The following is a 14427-nucleotide window of genomic DNA, read 5'->3' on the forward strand; positions in this document are numbered from 1 at the left end:
AAAACAAAACAAACAACAAAAAGAATCCTGAACAATTTCCTAAAATAAATGTTATTCTCTTGCCTTACTCTGTTTAATCCTATGTATGTAAGTGTGTACAAATATTCACAGGCAAAAATACTACCTGATGATAAAATAGTCCCACATAAGAAATCCTTTACAATATTTAGAGAAACCATAGAGAAATGTGAAGATCAGGTGAGGGGGAACATGTGCCAGCTCACTCCACTAACCTACTTAGATGCAGCTTGGTAACAGCAGAATAACCAGCCATCTGATGCTTTGGATGCTGTGATCATGTGCTGGCACTGTGCAGACCTCAGGTATTGAAACCCTCTCCTAGAAAAATGATGGGATATTTCTTATCCTTGTTATTGCAGAAATTTTAAATACATGTCTGTAGGGTCATGGCCAAGTTTTGCAGTTGCAGTGATTGGAGGAACGTGCACCACAATGTTGGGATTTGTCTCTTATGACTTGTCAACCCAACAGACCAGCACCTTCCCCAAGATGAGTGTTCACACCTACATTCCTCCAGGAAAGGGCTTTATGCAAAGGTTTTTCACCCAACTGTTTGCCTTATAAATGTTGTATTACCTCCATAAATGTGTGTTTGGTTGTACCAATAGATAACATTCCAGTGATGGGGCCTACCTTGTGTGCTCGGGCAGGAACTAACAGGATGGCCATAGATTTTCCTGGAAAATTTAGATAAAATCCTTTTTCAGCTTGCTATGCCTATGGCCTGATTTTGCTTTTTTTTTCATTGCAGACCTCAAAAGCAATCCCCTTGGACATGGTTATATATATTTCACTGTAAGTGAAAGGGAACAAAACAAATAAAAACACAATGAGACTCTTTCTCCACGCTGGTACATTCTTCAAACTTTCTGCTGAGGATTTCCAACAGCATTTGTTGTCACATGGTAAGGGCTCTGAATGAAATTATTGATGGTAGCTGGAAGAGAAAAAAAAAAGGGGAAAAAATGAATAAATCCCTTGAGACAAAAGGTATGTCATGAACTTCCCCAAGTTATTTTCAAGTGTTTCTGCCAGTATCAATAAATCCCTCAAGTTTCAGGATAGGCTACATTAATTACAGGATGGCATTATGCATTTAAAGGTTGCTGAAAGTTATATCTGTGATCAGTCATGTTTGAATTGCATGTTCACATGAAATATTTTTTTTTAAAATATGTAGGCATGCAGGCGAGCAGCGATAGCCTCCACGATGTTTTAATAGGCTTTTATTAGTCTGTACTTTCCTTGTAATCTTGTTTTACAGTATGTGCATTCAATGTGTTTGTGTCTGTGCTCTTCATGCACACATCGCAGGATGCCAAAACATCCTTCTGCTTCCTTGTTTCCAACCACTTAGTCAGGCACTTGAATGCTTTCCAAATCTTGTTAAAAAACAGCAATAGCACTATCACTTCTTCTTGTCAGAATGTACAGAAAGGGACGGATGGAGAAGGCAGTGGAAAGGTAAAGGAGGAGGCTGAATGGTCAGGAACCCCTGGTGGGAGGTCTTCATAGGTGAGCCCAGTAGAGCCACGGTGCCATGATGCCCAGACCTGATTTGGGGCTTTCCACTGCCTCACTGTGGGGTTTTGGTTCGCTTGCTGGATGAAAAAGCATTGCAAAGATCCTCCTTACACATTACTTCTAAATTTAAAAGTTTACAAAGTAAAAATTCCCTGACTGAAAATCAAAGAGTATTTTTCAGTGCTGATAAAGATTAATTCTATTTCCATATTGAACTGTCACTTTTTTCCTCCAGGAAAATTTAACATAACATTCAAATAGAGGTGTGTTTTCTTCTGAGTAAAATAGATTTAAAAGTCAACTTTATTTTAGTCACTAATTTTTCTGAAACTAAGCTAACTAGACAGGCCAAACCTAGACTCAATAAGTGCTACAAATTTACACTTCTGGTGAGTTGAAAATTGCTCCTGAGACTGTTGAAAGTGTTTCAGTCAGGTGCAGCCTTTCTGGGTTAACACTGGGATCATGCAATGCTGGTGGTCCTGGTATGAGCTTTAATTAACTGTATGCTCACAACTGGAGGGAGCAGGGGATGATAGTTTCCCTTGGATTGCTCTTGCAGATGTAGATTCTCTGATGTCTACAGACAGTTGAGTTCATCCCATTGCTACTGGGGAAGGCAGACATGGTTGCCTTGGTTGCCTGTCTCCATGAGGGGGGAATATCTGACCAGTTTGGTTGCAGTCACACAATGAATTTAAATGTGTGTTGATGCAGGCGTACGCCCACACACCCACACACCCGCATGGATCGTGATGAGCACCCAGCCCCAACAGCCTTTAGAAACCCAGATAAAAATAATGTTACCTTAGAAAACTTATGCTGTGTGTGAGTGAGATGACTGCAGGGCTCCCACTACCTCCTGGGAGGGGCTGGGATTTCAGCTTCAACTAAGTAACTTGCCAAGAAGTTGTGACACAGCCATTGCAGGCTGTCTACGCTACAGCCCACAGTTGTTCATGGTCAGCAAAAAAGCTGGTCAAATAACATTTATCAGAGTGTTCACTTGGCCTATGCCCCACATTCTGAATAACTTGTTTTACAGATTATTTTTTTCCCAAGATGACAGGCTAAATGCAGGACTTACTAATATAATTCTCAAAAGCAGTCCTTTGTCAAGTCTTGGGAGAAAGTTTGAAGTCAAGTGCCAGGTTTCTCAGCAGAGCAGTGTCTGCGGTCCCAACCAGCTGTGAACTGCGGGAACACACAGCCGTGTGCCAAAACATCTGCTCATAGCATCTCCTTGCAGACGTGGGCTCCATCATGTCAGGTAAGAGATATCCCAGGACTTGAGGTCGTGTGTTGGATCTTCTTGCTCCTCCAAAAGGGAAGGACATGGGTGAGCCTCTTCTGTTAATCTACCTGTGCTTGGTGGAGCAAGGATGGAGGACAAGTCATGCAGGCTCACATAAAACTGCATTTTTCAAATGAGTAGTGTCTTTTTATTTTTCAGGAGAATGACAACCCTGGTTACCTCAAGGCTGATGCACTCTTGGAAAGTGAAATATTTATGGTAATAGTGATGGCAGAGAAGAGGAAATCTCTCTTGTAAGAAAACGTGGTGCATAAACACACACCATAGCTCAGGCCACATCTTCATTTCACCCATAAGAAGTTTGTGCAAGTGCAGAAAAGCCCAGGTTTTTCTCTTGCCCCCCAAAGAAACATAATCTACAGTTTATATCAGATGGTTTATGAGAGTTTATTGGAATATTCAACAAGGTTCATGTGATGTATCATAAGGTAAAGCCTGTTCATTGGTGATTTACAAGCAGTGTGTGCTGGTGTTACTGTAATTTATAGACCACAGATGGTCATGGGGTGCCCCTGCTGACTTGTAGCTGAATAAGAAGCTGAGCCTTGTGTGTCATCTGCTGCAGGTACCTCCGGCTCACTTCCCCAGATTAGTGCTGATCGAGATCTGCCCTCAAACCCAGAGGGTCCCAAGACCTTTGCCTTGCAAGCTGGGGCTATTTCAGGAGGGGAAAGGATACAAATGATTAAGGCTGGGGAAAAAACCCCTAAGCCTATCAGAATGACACCAAAGGAAAATTGCTTTTTACAATAATAACTTCCCTTCTCAAGGCTGGTACTTCACTTGATGGGATTTTGTCACCTGTTAAATGGAAAATGAAGTATGTCAGTCACCCCCTTCATAAGCCAGTCAAAGACAAACACCTGCTCTGCAAAAATTTCTGTATATTCATAGATCTCCCTTGTAATGACCCTTAGGATAGGTCCTATCTTTGTTGTCATCATTTTACCCTTTTATGTAATTACTCTTCAACTATGTTTTACTATGACTTTTTTTCAAGTTTACCTGTCTTTTCTTCTTTAAACCTTATAAAATAATTATGTGTTTATTCCGGCACCTCTTTCTGATTCCCCAGGACTTTGATTCCGGTGGGTGCATGAGGCAGAGGGAGAACCTGACTGGCTGCACATCTCACCCAAATCTTTGGGAGATTTACTGTCTTTGGCCAGGGGATTGGGCCCCTTTTCACTTTTAATTTCTCTGGTTGACAAAGTTCATCACGTCACCTCATATTTCTCCCAGACGTGTTTTTGTCTTGCTGCGTGTGGCCTTGTCCTGCCCGCAGAAATACCACGGTGGTCTCCGTCAGGATCCAGCAGCCTTCGGAGGAACGTGCCAGATCCAGGGACGCCTGGTGCTTGGCTTGCCTGCTGCAGCGAGGTCATGCATTTTAACAAGGCACTGCCGATCCCCTTTTTAAAGGGCATTGATTATGTTTTGCTAAAATGGGCTTTGAACTCAGCTGACCCTGTGCCGGTAGGACATTTCAGGGCTTTTTTTCTGCCTGGACCACACTTGACACCTGTTGGCAAACACAGCTGCAAATGCTGCTGAGAGAAACCTGCATCCGAGCTCAAAACTGAGTGGCTCAATTTTTTCCCAGTAGTAAAGACATAAGAGAATTTGGTGGCTTCTCTAGTTAATAAAGAGAGAAAAAAACCCCAAATTTGTTTTTCTTTATCAAGATGAGGGAAAAAAGCACCCTATAGACAAAAGAAGCAGAAGGAAAGCTGTAATGGAAATAAAACTGACAGCCTCTCAAAACTCAGGTGGCACTTTCCTTTTCCAGTTAATTACAGTTTTAATTACATGGCTTCTTGTGACTCCTTGATACCTAATAAACTAGACTCTGTGGGGCGGCAAAGTTGAGTTTTGCTTGAACTGCAGGTGTAAGGCTCAGTATGAAACATAAATCAACTTCTTAAACATGTTCCCATGGTGTGTTCAGGCTTTTTCTTCCTATTTGCATGTAAAAATCACATCTTTTCACCATTGTTGGGTAAAAAAAAAAGAAAAATATTGAAGCTACAATGGAGAAAGTATTACCTTTGTGTCTTTGGATATAAAATCCCCTTTTATAGGGGAAAAAAAGAGAGTCTTTCATTTTTTTAACCCCAGATATGACAAATTTTAAAGGAGTGATGCATTACCTACATAGACCCTCTCTCATTAACCTTTTTTTGCAGGGGGTTGGGTGCATAAGATAGAAGAGGAAAGTTCTTTGGCAGGATGAAAGCAAGGGGAGATCAGTATGTGGAAATAAAGAAATATTCGGCCCATAGGAGCCCTGTTTTCCAAACCTCTCCTGAAGGTTTGGAAAACAGAGTGTCTGTTTATTCTTTGTGTATTATGCCATGGAAATGTGTTCTCCAGTCAGGCTCAAGCATGTTCCATATATTACCTCTGAGCGGGGTAACCCGCTGATGACCTTTAGCAGCAAAAAGCTGGAGACAAATACAGTCCAAAAGTTCACATTGGTCTCAATCCCATGGGATCTGATAGGTCACAAGTCTGTGGCAGGAAAATCTACTGTCAAGATGGTCAGTGGAGATTTCAGTGGAAGATTTGCCCATCTTCCCTCTTCCTCAAACCAAACAAAATTGTTTTAAAAAAAGTGGGAGGAAGAAAACAGACAGTAGAGCTTCACATATGGCGTTTGGATGGTGTAAAATACGAACAGAAAGGTTCATGTGTGGGACATGAGTGTATCAACAAGTCCTTCTTAACCTGTAAGACTGGGAAGGGCTGGTTTTTTACTGTCTTGTTAGTTTTAACTTCAGCTTGTGATTTGTCTGTTGAAGCATTGGTTTTAAATGAGTGCAAAAAAAGGTGTATTTGTTATGAGTGAAGAAGGAGAGCTCTGGGAAATAGGCGCCCAGGTAGCAGTTTTTCATGCCCAGTAGGGGGAAGAGCCCAAACAGGAAAAATCAAAATGTCCTGCTTGCCTTTCAACAAACATATTTATTTCTGTTGTATTCTCCCATTGCTCATTACCTGAAGCAGCACTATCCATGGCTGGAGCAAGTGTGCTGAAGTCAGCAGAAGGCCTTTCTTGCTCCTCCAAGGGCTTCCTGATACCCACCTACTTCCCCCATGGTACATCCCAGCCTCAGACCCTGTTCCCTGAAAACCACTGACATCTCACTGATGCCCACAGTGTTCAGGGCCACCTGAGGGAACGTCCTATATAAAAATGTTATATGACTTGGACAAAGCAGGCAGATATCAGCGTTAACTTCAATAGAAATCTTGCCTGAAAGACAGTCTTCCTGCAGACTAGACTTGTCTGGTGTCATTTCACCTTGATGTCCTGTTGATGACTATTCTTGGTTGTTTATTATTGTTGCTGTTGTTTTTGTTGTTCTTGTTAAAGATCATAATTTCTTTTTTCCCCCACAGTCTGGCTACCTCCTCTTTTTTGCAACTGCATATGCTTACCTGAACAACTCCACTTCCAAATAACAGGTTTCTCTCGGATTAATATTGTGTTCAATCCCTTGGGTATAACTATCTTGTACTCTTGTTGTCTGTTTGTGTACAGTGTTTGGGCAGTCCACAGCAAAAATGTGGGGACCTGGACCATGGTCTGCAATTTCTGTAAGTTATGTGGTGTAAGGAAAATAAAAACCCAACCCAACAGCCAAGAGAGAATTTTCAAGATGAGAAAAAGAATTCCTCCTACCTTCCTCCCAAATAGTGTGTTTCATCATCTTTTTCAATTAGTCTTGGTTTTATTTTTGATACCACACAAAGAGGCAAATATACTGTTTCATATAGTTTCATATATGGTTTTTCAGAGTGGGAAAGGCAAGGTAAAATTAAGCAAGCTAGAGAAAAGGAAGGAGAGTGGGGAAGGAGAGGAACAGAAGTTTAAAAAATAAAGAAGTTTTAAAAAAATTTAACTCCAGAAAGGTTTTATTCAGAGCTGTGTCTCTCACATCGTGCTGGCATGGGGTGTGTGAGGCATCAGAGCAGCATCAAGGATTACAAGCTCATGTTGGGGAGAAATCTCACATGCCTATGGCTCAGCAGAGGGATGGACTAAGTGGAGAAATGGCAATGGAAGAAGCAGCAGCATCATGAATGTCTGTCATCCTACCACTCCAAGTGGTGTGGAATGTGAGAAGTAAGAGGAGAAAAAAGTCAAATATGCAAAAAGTCTTTTCAACAAAGAAATAAAGCAAAACTTTCCAGCTGAAGCAGAATATCATTTTGTTTGCTTCTAAATGCTTCCAGTGGAAGTTTTTGAATGAGGAAGAAAAAAACAAACATGCATGGGGTAGGGAAGAGGCCACTTGTTTCTGTGTGTATTAAGTTGCCTGTACCTGGCTGGTTGAGAGCATAAATGGTGTGAGTGACTGCAGAAAGCTGCAGCATTGAGCTGGAGAAAGTGCAAAAAATGTTAAGGACCATCCTAAAGTGAATACATCCCTGCAGGATGGCTGGTCCCATCATGGAAGGGGAGGGTGGTGACACAGTGTTGCGTGCATTAAACCAGGTGCCACCAATCCATATGGCAATGTGGTCTGATGTCTTTCAAGGCAGTTCCAACTTGGAAAAGTCTTGAAAAGTTTTCAAATGTCATTTTTATGGTCTGCTGAAACACAAATGTCCATTTTTCATTCCACAGAGAAAGTTTATGTGGAGGAAGGCAGGTGAGAAGCAGCCACCCTCAGACCCAGCCGCCTGGTTCCTGCTTCCGAGCTGGGCAAAGGAAGCGTTGCAGAGTGGGGAGTGTATTTCTTCCCCAGTTGTTGGCAAGCTGTGCTTTAATAACGACATAACAGACAGTGCATGAAGGAATATTAGCTGCAAAAATGGGAAGGAAGCTTGGAAGAGGGTTTCTGTCTAAACTTGGGAACCCAGTGCACATCTGTCCAAACGTACCTGAGGACGGAAGAGTCCGGGTGCTAGAGATCATACCCTCGCTTGAGGCACCACCACCGAGGGGGGGTGGACTTAGCTGGGGAGGGTTTTTTTCAGAGCTGGGCACCCCACTCCACTCTGGGATGGGGTGCATGAGGCATCAGTGTAGTAGTAAGGGATGCAGGCTCATGCTGGGGAGAAATCATGTGCGGCCATGGCTTGGCAAGGGCATGGAGGGAACCGAGAACCAGTGATGGAAGAAGCAGCAGCATTCTCATGGTGGCTGCAAGACCATGCCTTAACATGAGCAGTCACAAGTACCCAAAGCTGCTGCACTGGACTCCCAAGCATATTGCTCGTGTCCTGGTGCTCCTACCCATGGTAAACATTGCAGATCCAGCACTTTAGGGGATCTATTATTTTCTGGTTAAACAAGTCTATCTCTTGTTTTAACCGGCTTAGCTTTTTTTGAGCTGGTCCCTCATAAATTCAGTCCAAGCTCAGCTGAACAATCCTGGTTTTTAACTTTTAGGAGGAACATGACTTATGATTTACTAGGATAGCTATGTCAAGCTTAATGTAATAAAAGTCCAACCTATGTGATGTGTATGGGCTTCTGTATTATAAATATTTAATAAGTTATATGGAAAAAAAGAAAGTATAGGAGTTACAGCAATCATATTAAAGCAACTAAGTAAATGTAAAGAAGGTTAAAGTGTCTAACTCTATATGGCATAAAGGCTAAAGCAAACCAGATCTGTTTTCTAGATACTTTTTCCATGTACAGCTGTAACTGGGCTGCATAGAAATAAAGCAAGTACTTAAAGACAGGCAAAGTAAAGAAAAAAAGAGATCTAAAGCATTTGGTTGGCATTGATAGCAATCATTTCAAAAAGCCCTGGAACATTTAAAGAGAATTAGAAAGGATTTTGCTGGAATCAAAGGGAGAGCACTTTCCATGGCTGGGTGTGTATTTGGGTATCTGCAAACTGATTAAATCAGAGTGAACAGAACGGCCTTGATCATCCAGGACTTTTAAAACAGAAGAAAGGGGTTTTCCGGTTCAGGCACTTTTTTTCTCACTCATGCATCTTATGGTTTTCATTCTTACTTGATGGTAAAGTAACATTTATTTTGCAACAGAGACTCGCAGAGAGCTCTGAAAGGCCCTGCAGGTCAAGCAGCTACAGAGTGCACCAAACCCACAGGGGTGAGCAAACCTGGAAATATTTAGGCTTAGGGGTCTTTTTTTCTTCCATCCTAACCTAAGTTTTGTTCTTAAAGACAAAGTGGATATCTTCACACTTCACTGCAATATCCATTACGAGGCAGACAGTGCTCCTGCCTTCGCACCTCGCTACATGCCATTCCTTTGGCAGCACCAATTCCATAACCACCTTTCCTGCTGCACAGGCCAGAAGAGATTTTCGTGAGGACTTTGCTGTTGCTGGTGACTTACCCTTGGTATCAGCCACGTGGAGAGAGTGGGATCAAGCCTCCTTAAATCCCTAGCCTTCCCTCTCCTCTTTCACACTGGTGGTGTTGGTGGTCTTGGCTCTTTGCTCTGGTACCCCCCGGTCATCTGGGAGGGAGCTGGGATAGTGCCTTGTTTAATTAACATGTGACAAGTGTGTATTTCTGTTTGTGAAAAGAGAACAGAGGGGAATGAGGCAAAATATTAGACTTAAGGCTGATGCTAAAGAGTGCATCTTCTCCCCAGCCTCCACCCTTCCCACATCCACTTTGGCTTGTGAAGTCTGCTGAAAACAATTCCCTCTTTCTTTTTTTTCTCATCCTTCTTTCTTTCTTTCTTTTTTTTTTTTTTTTAAGCCTTCTCCTGGCCTAGGCAATGGATTTGTCCAGCAGGAAGTGTGGGAGAAGGGAGGAGTGGACTGTGGGAAAGGGGAGTGGGAGGGAGACCCTCCCCTCATGCAAGGGCTCACATTGGTGGGGCTGTTCCCATCAGCCCACTCCTTGCTCCTCCCACACAGCCATGGATAGAGGAGGGCAAGACAGGGGGTGGGATGAAATCAATAGAATTATGAGCACTGGGTGTGGGGAGAGCTGGGGGTGGTGGGGTAAGATGTTTTCCCCTTCGGTCCCAACATGTATTTGATAGAAATTTGATGGAAATTAGGGGCAAGCATGGGATGGATGTACTGCAAATCCAATGCAAACAGACAAATGGAACAGGCAAAGTGAAAATGAAATTACATTCATCCCCTGCTTTTCTACCACCTCAGTCTTGTAAAATTCAGTAAACAAGCATACAGTGTAACCCAGCCCCCAACAGAGGTGGCAAGAGCCTTTCCTTTCCATTTGATGGAAAGCCTAAGCTGTTTTTAGGTCAGGGAGTGGATCTTCTTGTGATTTTCCTTAATGATATTTAGAAGTCATGCACAGAATCTCCAGCACCCAGAAACTGTTACATTTTTAAAACCTTATGTGGATTCCTACTGTAACCCATGGAAGAGGAAAGCATCCCACATGGACTTCAGGGGGATGCTGTGTTACCTGGAGGAGCGTTTCCCAGCTCGTTCCCGGGGTATCGAGGACACTTGGCCACACAGCTTCTTCCATAAGCGCGGCTCAGCTCCAACCTGCCATCCAGCAGCCTGGTTTTATGGAAAAGCAGGGGTAAGAAAACTCACTTCACGGTGCTGACAGAAAGCAAATTGCAGTGCAGAGAGGGCTGATTCATCTATTAAAATAGGCACCTTTTTCTTTGCAGACCACCTTTTTCTCTAATTTTTGCAGTATTTTTCCTGCTACAATTAACATCCTAAACAACATTAACCCACCTCCCTGCTACCAACAGAGACGCTTTACAGTGCTATGGAGAACTATTTTGAAGGTACAAATCACTTGACCTAAAGACTCTCCCTGGAGTGTCAGTGCTGTGTGCTACATTTTCACTCTGCCAAACTCTTTATTTAGCACATGCTAAAGAACATTTAACATTTAAAGATCCCCTCTGTACATCCTCTAAATGTCTCCATTCTTTGCTTGTAGATTAATATGTCTTCTGTGAAAATGAGATAATTGATTACAGAGCTGTATTATTTACAAATGAAGTGTTGTTCATGTATTGACCTTTCATTTCTATAGCTCAATACTAGTCCTTGTACAGCATTTTTAATTAGTGAAATGGTTACAGAATTACGAGAAAAGAGCTTCTGTAGATGCTTTTAATAAGAGGAAATTTAAAGAAGACTTTCACATTTAAAACTGCAAAACATATTTCTACACCCCAAATCTCTGTTTTGAAAGAGAAAGAAACCTCTTCCTTCCAAAGGCATAAGTGGTAATGCAGGCTGAAGGGGATGATCAGTACACACAAGTGAGCGTTTGCCCTTCACCCTGTTCCGGTAGTTCTTCACCAGGGGATTCATTTCAGCACAATCTCCTTGATGAGCAACCAGCAAAGCCCATGTGAGCATTTCAAGATGAATGACACTGATAAAGTCAGGGGACATGGGCATATTCACAGAAGCAAAGTTCCCAAAATCAGTGGCTATGGGGCACCAAATGCCATTGTCAAAGGTGCTAGAAATGCCAAAGTGGCAAAAAAACCTAGCAAATTCATCCTCCTGAAGCAGGACAGGGCCACCTGACCTGTAGAGCCATGCTGGATTAAATAATCATGCACCCACAGCCCGGATGGATAGAGTAGGCAGCCCCATCCCTGGCCATGGTATTGCACTCAACAGCTGTGAGCTCCGGATGTCTCAAACCCAGCTGAGAGAGAGATAAAGTGTAAGGAAACAGGAAGAAATTATGAAATATGGCATAAATACAGTTCACAGGAGTTCGAGGTTTAAAAAATATCCTGCTTGGGAAGGGGAAGGATACCCTGTGAGAGACGCCAACAGGCTTGGGAAAGCTTTGGATTTCAAGAATAACCAAGATAAACCTCTCCAGACGTGAGTTTGACTTAGTCCTCGTATAAATGCTTTGGTCTGTTTGTGTCTGGTTTAGTTCGGCCTCTTAAATGAGTACTGTTTCTAGTGAAGGCAGTGATTGGGATGGGGAAGAAGCATGCTGGAGTCAGGCAGCTCCATGGTGTGCAAGACAAGCCACTCAAGGTGCTCCTTTCAGGTGGCTGATCAAAGGCAGAGGTGCTCACAACACACAGGGAGCATAAACCATTGCAATATTTTAATTTCCACTAATAGAGTCAGACAAACAAAAACAACAACAAAAATTATCTAAATTTAGCTGGACAATCTGCTTCTAATAAAACTCCAAACACGCAGAGCTCAGGTTGATTCCACCATCCTTCCCCAGGAGAGTGAAGGAGGATTTTCCTCATGGACTTCAATATATTCAGACTCATGAATAAAAATATATGAAACATAAAGCAAATCATTTAATTTCTCAGTAACAATGATGCTAGTTACAGCTATAAAACAAATGTTGTAACTGCAGAAGAGGGGTTTTTAAAATCTTTTTTATTAATTCAACAGAAGCATATTAAAAATGTCTGTCATTACAAGTCTGGAGAAAAGTATTAGGTTCGAATAAGGTCATTGAGGAAGGATAGAGGAACGTAAGGGAAGAAAGGCTTTAAGCGTGCTTTCAGCATCCTGTGGATACAGAAAAATAGCAGAAATCAGTCTTCAGAGGGTCTGTTTTGGGGGACCTTCACCCCAATACACATGATCCCACCTGTAACATCCACTGAACTGATGAGAAAAACCTCACACCATCATCTTTCAGTGCTCTTTGGGAAATGTGACTTGCTGCTTTGACAGCTGAATTGTTTGCAACCTGTGCTTTATCTGAGGCATCTCAGGCACCGTTTTCTTGTTAAGGGGCTGGTCATGTTCCCTGCTAAGTATCATCATCTTCTGGCCTAGTGCTGATCCCCTGTTCTTACTGAGCAGTCACTGCTGCTCAATGATATTCCAAGAAACAAAATTAGGTATATATTCAAAGCAGCTGAAACAATTCTGCTGTTTATGGCCAGGTCTACCACACAAGGTAAATCATACATCTATGACACAAACCATGGTATAATTTTGCAGAAGGTGGCAGCAATCTTTGGGCAACCCCAGCTTGTGGCTGTGCCCATGTCTGTGCAGAAAAGTCCCTAACCAGGGCCCATCCACCTCACATGATCAAATTTTTAGCCTTCCTCACATCTGAAAATAGCAGGGTGGGGGTGTGCTGCTTCTTGAACACAATATATCCCATACATCCAGCTTTCTGGGCTAAGCAGGATGCGGGGACCTCTCAGATGTGGAGCCAATAGGGAGCACTCTGGCTACCTGGGATTTTATAAATCTTTCAGCTATCAGTCTTTCAGAGCTCCAAATGCAAAATCCAGCAGCCCAGGATATCATGTGGATTTATGACTTGGGATTTATGAACTGGTCTGGATAAAATAAGAACTGCCTGACTTTTTCTTTTTCTTTTATTTTTTTTTAGTTTGAGAAAAAATAATAAAAGAATGAAAGATTCTTCTTTCTCTTTTCAAAGCTTTTTGTTTATACAAATGTGGATGTCTTGTATATATTCAATTATTTTGATTTTTCTTCTTATCTGTGTGCTTTCTGGGGCTGGAAGAAGAACAGAGAACAAGCAATGCTGCTCTCACAAGGTTTCCTGCCTGACAGGAATCTCCTGAAGAATCAGGCACTCCCAGCCCTTCTCCCAAAGTTAGGAAAGGTGCTGATAAATGTTTAAGAAGGTTTCTGGATATTTCCAAGCAGTGGGGTAGCTCCTCACCATACTCCTGCCCCAGCTCTCACCCACTTTCATCATTTTTTCCTTAAATAATTTTGCAGCTCATTTTATTTTTCATTTGATGTACGCTGAGTTTTTGTTTTAGGTGCATATGCATGCAGACATATATGTACACAATCACACGTCTATTACAGCTGCATAAACATACACACGTATCTTTATGAGGGAGTATCATGGATGGTTTGTATCAAGGTTGGACTAGATGATCTTTGAGGTCTTTTCCAACCTTAATGATTCTATTATTCCACGATTCTATTAATTCTTTTATTAAAAACCAATACAGACTATCTGGTTTTTGTTACTAGTGAACTGTATATATTTTGCTTGAGAGCCCATCCCAAAGGAATTTCTAGTCTTATCTGTAACTTGTGACCTTCCTTTCAATAATTCTCATCTTACAAAAAAAGAAGACATGGTATTTACCTTGGTCAGGAGGAAAACATGTCAGATATATTTTTGTCCTCTCTTCTGATTGACCCTTTCATACCTCTGTTCACAGTTTCTGAATAATTTTCTTCCCACAATCCTTGAATTCTGTTCGTTCTTTTATGGAACAAGATATCCCTTAGGAAAAAGCAACCTAATAAATAGCTCCAGTCTTTCAACCTCCCACCTTCCCCATCCCCTTGGGCACAGTATTCACATGCTAGCACTGCCAGAGCTTGCCAACACCTCCACCCCAGGTTGCTGAAACCTTTGCACGTACTGTTCACCTCCTCACGCCTCAAGCTGGCACCACATAGACGCTGGTACTGCTGTGTTTAACCTCCACATGAGACCTGTACACACCAGTAAATATCTCCTCAGGCTTCTGACAACCTCTTCAGCAGGGAAGGGGCTGTACAGGGAGAAAAGGCCAGGGAGGGCACATGAGGAAGGGTGCTCTCACCCCTTCTCCTGGTGATGCCCCAGCCACAGAGGCAATGCCACACCAGCACTAGGGGAGTGGGGAT

General features: G+C 42.4%; 2 long non-coding RNA genes across 6 annotated transcripts in view; one reads left to right on the forward strand and one right to left on the reverse strand.

The window, feature by feature from the left end:
* The window catches only part of LOC109146175, a 160334-nt gene extending 154116 nt beyond the window's left edge, over positions 1-6218 (forward strand). The window contains exons 9-10 of one of the 4 annotated variants that reach the window (XR_002048052.2): positions 773-3288; positions 3936-6218. This is a non-coding gene — a long non-coding RNA (uncharacterized LOC109146175). Of the gene's footprint in view, positions 1-772 lie in introns of all 4 variants that reach the window. The other 3 variants (XR_005604252.1, XR_005604253.1, XR_005604251.1) reach the window with 3 other exon arrangements.
* Positions 1-14427, reverse strand: part of LOC104696581 — a 31691-nt gene that overhangs the window by 570 nt on the left and 16694 nt on the right. For both annotated transcript variants that reach the window (XR_005604250.1, XR_002048051.2), the window contains 3 exons: positions 10241-10341; positions 9186-9364; positions 655-814 (listed from right to left, as the gene is read on the reverse strand). This is a non-coding gene — a long non-coding RNA (uncharacterized LOC104696581). The remainder of the gene's footprint in view (positions 1-654; positions 815-9185; positions 9365-10240; positions 10342-14427) is intronic.

This window comes from Corvus cornix, chromosome 3 (assembly GCF_000738735.6).
Source record: "Corvus cornix cornix isolate S_Up_H32 chromosome 3, ASM73873v5, whole genome shotgun sequence".
Taxonomy (NCBI): domain Eukaryota; kingdom Metazoa; phylum Chordata; class Aves; order Passeriformes; family Corvidae; genus Corvus; species Corvus cornix.